Genomic DNA, 6998 nt, shown 5'->3' on the forward strand with positions numbered 1-6998 from the left:
TCGTACCAGCCTAAAAGTTAAAAGGTCAAGGGCCATCTGGACGGGAGGTTCCTCTCTGTCTGTCAGAAAAGGTAGGGGAGAGTGGGGTAAAGTGAGACATTTTTTACATTTGCTCCCCTCTAAGCGAGCTAAAATGATTTATCAATAACATTTACACATTTACTATTAATTCAGGATGTTTCCTAGCAATGGAAATTATCAGAATGTATTCAGGATGAAGGACAGTGAAAATATGATTGTTTTTTTAAAAAAAAAAAAGTGGTCTTGTGTCTCACTTTACCCCAGCTCAGGGGTAAACTGAGACAAACCAGAGAAATCAATGGGGTAAACTGATCCACTTACTTGTTCCACTCTGAAACTACCATAACAACACATGTTGTAACAGCTAGAGTCCTGACAGCAGCTTGACAACCACACATCCCAAAACTAATGTCGGACTAGTAACAGAATCATGGGGATTGGTCAATTAAGCACTTTTGTTTTCTCAACACAAAGTGACTCAAGAACAAAATCAAATAAAACACAGAATGTTTTAATTAACATTTAAATGACAGATAGAACCAGTTAGATAGTCTGGGGGTCAGGTTGTAGGACCCGACAATCGTGACCATTTTGATCAAAAGTCTCTTGTGTGTGGGGGGAGCCGACAAAGTGGAATGTGACTAAAGAGTTAATTAACCAATAAAGAAGCGAGCTGACTGAGAGCACATAGCATAACAAAGCAGTGTGGCTACAGATCATTGATCACGCAAGATTTCTGGCTTGGGGGACGAGATTCTAGTGTAAATCTTTGTGTGTGGTGCTCACAGTCTCACTCATGGATTTATTATAATACATCCATGGTCTCACTTTACCCCGCAGCATTTGTCTCACTTTACCCCAACACCCCCATTTTAGAAAAAACAACCTCTCTTAGAAATTCAGGCTAATTTTCAGCCAGCATCATCTCATGGTTTAAAAACAGCCCTTCTAGAAAGAAGTAAAATATTCTTATATTCAATCAAATTATCATGTATCAAGCAAAAAAAATCTGCCAATGGGGTAAGCTTTTTTTTTTGCTTGACAAGAATTCTTAAAATAAGCCCAAATGTCTTAGCTCAGAAAGATTAAAATGAGACTTTAAACTAGACAGAAAATCTTAAATTAATCCAAATTCTTCTAAAACAAGCAATGAAAAAAACACTAATGTAAGATAAAATTACTCAAAATGAGAATTTAAGTCTCTTCACTAAGAAATGACACCTTAATCTGGGATTGATAATGAGCATAAAAGTAGTTAAAATGAGACATAATTTCTTATAACAGCATAACAAATATAAGTGATGTTGTCTTAAATCAAGATACCAAAACTTTCTCATTTAATTTCTTTTTATTAACTTTGCAGTACAATTGCTCAATTCACCATCCCAAACAGGAGGACTTCCACATTTTAGATCTATCATAATCTAACATACAAAAGCAAGTTTTGATTTGAACCTCACTATCAGAAAAATAACACATCAGTTATTTTAGCAGCATACAATAGCAAATAAACATCTTGTAGCAGCATAATATTATCCCATAAACTTTCAATCTCACCAACAAAGGTACGTAACTGTGATGAACTTAAACTTCCTTTGAAAAGTCTTTCATCATCAGGCACAGTCGGGCAGTGACGACAGGACTCACTCTGTCACTGACTTCCACTCACCAACCACTTTTTTGTAGTGGGGGGTGGGGGGTCAAATCCTGCTCATGAATTGAATCTTGAAGTACCTCTGTCTGCAGCGTGACAGTAGTGTAGAAATACACTTTGGGTAGTTCATGTGCAGGGTAGTAGTAATAGTAATATGCCATGAGGTAGAATAAAAACAGCTAGGTTGACCCTCCAGTCGGCGCCCCTGACCCGAGGCCATAGTGCGAAATACGGGGGGGTTTGGGGGGGTCGGACCCCCCCGATTAACCCCTTGAGACCCCCTGAAAGACTCAAAAGCAAAATCTGAGGGGGGTCTCAATCTTGTCAAAAAATAAATAATATAATATAATATAATAATTTTATTGTGGTCAATTAAATGTGTTTGTAAGAGACATACAGGCTGAAGATGAGCAGCACGGTGTGTTTGAGTGTGTGTGTGTGTTGCAGAGGGGGTGGTTCATCGAGGAGTGGGCGTGTGTGCGTGCGGAAGTGTGTGTGCGTAAAGGTGGGCACTCACCGGTGACACAGATGAGAGAGAGAGAGAGTCAGGGTTGGGAGTAGCCGTAATTTTTGTTGACCGCTACTCATTCATTCATTAATCACCCTTTTTTCCTGTTTAATCCGCCAGTCTCATTTTTACATTTATCCATCCTTGCTGCGCTGTGATAGCTCTGTGCTGTTTTGTTTCACAATAAATGCACCAAAAGCATTGTTGGATCTCAGCGTATCTTTATCAAAATCTACTATAGCGCGTCACAAATCTACGTACCTGAGGACCCAACCTCATACTCTCAGCGGCTTTAAAGGTTTGTTTGGAAGCCGCAACATTTTGTCAACAAAAAAGGCGTTTAATGAAAATCATCAAGCCGCATCAAAGAACCAAGTCGTCACGCACCGACTAGCCCGAGAACAAAGGAGCCACAGCTAAGTGCCACACCACGCCATCCATTCACCTGGGAACAGGTAGGCCTGAACCTGTTAATGTTTGTGGATTGAGGAATCCGCTTCGATTGGAATGCATTGTGTCAAATGAGGACAATGTATTAAATGGATACGCTGGTTGCATTGGCGCATTGATGGTGGCGCATATTCTCCGTGCTTTATTGGATTGTGATGTCGGGACTTTGTGGCATATGTGGCGGCTGATGTTGTCTAAAGACCTACTGCTTGTTGAAAATGCTTGGATCGAATCTGCTCTGTCAATGAATTTAAATGCAATGTCTATGGATGGATTTGAATACGCTCTTGAATGAAATGTGATTGTGTTGCTTTATACAAAAATACAAATCTAACGAAAATGAGTCAAATAAACGCTGATGCTGAATGTTCAAACATGGAACGTGAAAAGAGGGAAATCAAACTGACGGCCAAAGCTATGGAAAATAAAATCGAACGGTTTGCAGCATGAGCGCAAAAGTGCCGTTAATAAAATCAAAGAGCTTATTCCGCAAATAAAAGCGCACATGAAATCAAAAGAAAATGTAACTGAAATCCCCTCACAACTGAATAACTTGAATGCACTGTGTAAAAAGGCCACTGACCTGCACAACGAAGTATTGCAACTTCTTCCTGATGATGAACATAAAAAACAAAAAGAGTGGTTTTCTAGCGTTATGGATTACAGTGATGCATTCAAGGAACAAGTGGAAAAATGGATAAAGGAAAATCCGCATGAAAACTCAAATGAATTACCACTTCAGACAAATACTTCTGAGCAACCAACAAAGGAAATAAATCACGCAGCACAAATTCCTGTCGAAAAAAAGCAAGGATTTGTCTGTTTCTGACCCTCCAGTACTTGTTCCCACTGAACAAGATCCCAGGATGAACTACAGCCCTGTGACAGCATCTCAAATGCAACCAAGAAATCACGCTCACATCATTCCTCATCCTTGGCTTCACGCTCATCTGCTCGCTTAAAAACGGAAACAAATCTTGCAATTTTGGCAGCAAAACAAAAGGCATTAAAGGAAAAACATGCATTGGATGAAGAGGAGTTAAAACTACGCAAAAGAAGAGAACAGCTTTTACTGGAGAATGAAATCGCTGAGGAAATGGCAAAACTAAGTGTTATAAAATCACAAAGCAGTGTTGGCAGTAAATCAAAGTCAAAGGTTTCAGATGGGATGAACTCATACTATGAAAAGACATGCTCAAAACAACAACTTAACATCAATGCTACGGAATTTGTCCCATCACTGCCAGTTAAACTAAAACCCAACGCAATTGAAACCACGCAGACAGTTGTGAAGCCTAAAGTCACTCACTTACCTGACATAAAACATCTCCCAGGTCCTTCTTACATGCTCCAACGTTATCTAGCCACTCCTGAAGATCCTGTGACCAATGTTACACAAACTGATGCATCACAAAACGACAGTGTGCTGGACATAATGAGAAAACAAAATGAAATTTCAACACTCTTGATGCAACAACAATGCTCTCAGCACTCCCAAAAAGGGAAATTCCCATTTTCGATGGTAACCCACTCAAATACCATTCGTTTATTAAAGCATTTGAAAATGGAGTTGAGCGAAACACCAGCAACAACTGTGACAGACTCTACTTCCTTGAACAATACACCAAAGGGCATGCAAAGGGACTAGTGAGGAGCTGTCAGCACATTGAGTCGAGCAGAGGATATGTGAAGGCAAAGGCTCTATTGAAAGAGCATTATGGCAATGAGCAAAAGGTGGCAGCAGCATACATGGAGAGAGCTTTGTCATGGCCCACTATTAAAACAGAAGATGTGAAAGCCCTCCAGGAGTACGGCCTCTTTCTGCGTGGATGCTGCAACGCTTTGGAGGATGTGCAGTATTTAAATGATCTGGACACACCCACAAACATGGTGGAAATCATCAAAAAACTGCCGTACAAACTCCGAGACCGCTGGAGGTGCGACGCGTGTGACCTGCAGGAAAGGTACAACAGGAGAGCAAGGTTTGTGGACATTGCCAACTTTGTTGAAAAACAGGTAAAAATCTTGACAGACCCTGTGTTTGGAAACATTCAGGACACTGTTATAACAACTAAACAAATGAGACACAAACCTCCCCCTCGCTCCAGCATCAGAGGAACCAGCTTCGCTACCACAGTGAATCGTGTGGAGAGAACAGCTCAACCTGCGAATAAAGTTACATACATAAAACCACCAGCTAAGAAGATCTGTCCCTGCTGCACTGGAGGACACACATTGGATGTGTGTGCGCGGTTGGAAAAAATGGCACACAAAGAGAAAATTGACTTCCTGAAGGAAAATGGTGCTTGTTTTCGCTGCCTGTGTATAGGACACATAAGCAAAAATTGCCAAAGGAAGATTTCCTGCTCGAAGTGTGGCCTAAGACATCCAACTGTGCTCCATAAGGATAGTGTGGCAACGGCAGAACCGGCTGAGAGAAGCATCCAGGTTACAGTGGACGACACCTTGGTTTCCAGTGGGCTTACAGGGGCTGGTGAGATGGATTGCAAGCTTCCTATCGTGCCGATCCAAGTGAAGGCGAAGAAGGGCAATAAAATCATTCTCACATACGCCTTTTTGGACCAGGGAAGTACTGCGGTGTTCTGTACTGAGAGTCTGAAGCAGAAGCTCAATTTGTCTGGGAAGAGAGCCAACATTCTTCTCAGGACCATGGGGCAGGAGAAGGTGGTCAGTAGCTACATCGTGCCAGAGCTGGAGGTGGCAGCACTTGAAGATGACAGCTTCATTGAGTTGCCAAAAGCGTACACTCAGTTGTCAATGCCAGTCCACAAAGCAAACATACCCACAAATAAGGATCTGACAAGGTGGCCATATTTAAAACACATCTCCTTACCACAGATTGAGGCTGGAATTGAGTTGCTGATTGGAACGAATGTTCCACGAGCCATGGAACCGCTGGAAGTCATTCGCAGTGAGCACAATGGACCCTACGCTATAAGGACGGTGCTGGGCTGGACGGTAAATGGACCACTGACAGGAAACGGTGGAAAGGCCAATTACTGTGAGCAGCCAGTAACTGTGAACCGTGTGTCCATTGTAAATTTGGATGAACTGTGGCAACAGCAATTTAAGATGGACTTTCCAGAATCTGCTGTGGAGGAACAAATGGGTCTGTCCAGGGAAGACCTGAGGTTCATGGACATGGTCACAAAGTCAGCCAAACATGTCAATGGTCACTACCAGGTTGCCCTGCCTTTGAAAAATCCAAACATTAGCATGCCAAATAACAGGAAAGTGGTGGAACAGCGTCAAAACCATCTGAAGAGGAGGCTCCAGAGGGATCCAGTGTTTTACAGGGAGTATAACACCTTTATTAACGATCTACTTGGTAAAGGTTATGCTGAAAAGGTTCCTGATGCAGAGCTGGAAAGAAGTGATGGCAGGGTCTGGTATATACCGCACCATGGTGTCTATCACCCGACAAAGGGAAAACTCCGAGTTGTGTTTGATTGTGGTGCCAGTTACAAAGGACAATCTCTGAATGAAGAGCTGTTGCAAGGGCCCGATCTAACCAGCTCACTGATTGGAGTTGTGACCAGGTTCAGGAGGGAACCTGTGGTCATCATGGCTGACATAGAAGCTATGTTTCACCAGGTGCAAGTGCCCCCAGATGATGCTGATCTGTTGCGATTCCTCTGGTGGTCACAAGGAGACTTGAATCAAGCACCATGTGAATACAGGATGAAGGTACATCTTTTCGGAGCTACATCCTCCCCTAGCTGCGCCAACTTTGCCCTCAGGAAATGTGCAGAGGATTTTGGACATGAGCATAAGGAGGAGACAGTGGACAAGCTGCAGCACTGCTTTTATGTGGATGATTGTTTGGTGGCAGTTGCAACAGAGGAGGAAGCACGGACCCTCTGTCATGAGCTCATGTCTCTGTGCGCTAAAGGGGGATTCTGTTTGACTAAGTGGCACAGTAATAGATCTGAAGTGCTCAAGACCATCCCAGAGCCCCGCAGAGCTAAAGGCATGGAGCAGTTGGATCTAGACCGGGAGTTTGTGCCCATTGAAAGAGTGCTGGGTGTAGAGTGGTGTATTAAGTCAGACACCTTTAAATTCAAAATTGTATGGAAGGACAGACCACTCAACCGCAGAGGCATCCTTTCTACTGTAAGCTCCATTTATGACCCTCTGGGCATGTTAAGTCCCCTTGTTCTGACGGCAAAAAGGATCTTGAGAGATTTGTGCAGAAGAGGAGTTGGTTGGGATGATCCCATACCAGAGACTGTCTCCAAAGAGTGGCTGAAGTGGGTGCAAGGGCTCCACCTACTGGACAACTTTGAGCTGCCCAGATGTCTAAAACCTCTGGAGTTTGGAGATGTTATTACTGCGCAACTACAC

The sequence above is a fragment of the Trachurus japonicus genome, chromosome 17 (assembly GCF_045865225.1).
Source record: "Trachurus japonicus isolate A0001 chromosome 17, Traja_1.0".
NCBI classification, from domain to species: domain Eukaryota; kingdom Metazoa; phylum Chordata; class Actinopteri; order Carangiformes; family Carangidae; genus Trachurus; species Trachurus japonicus.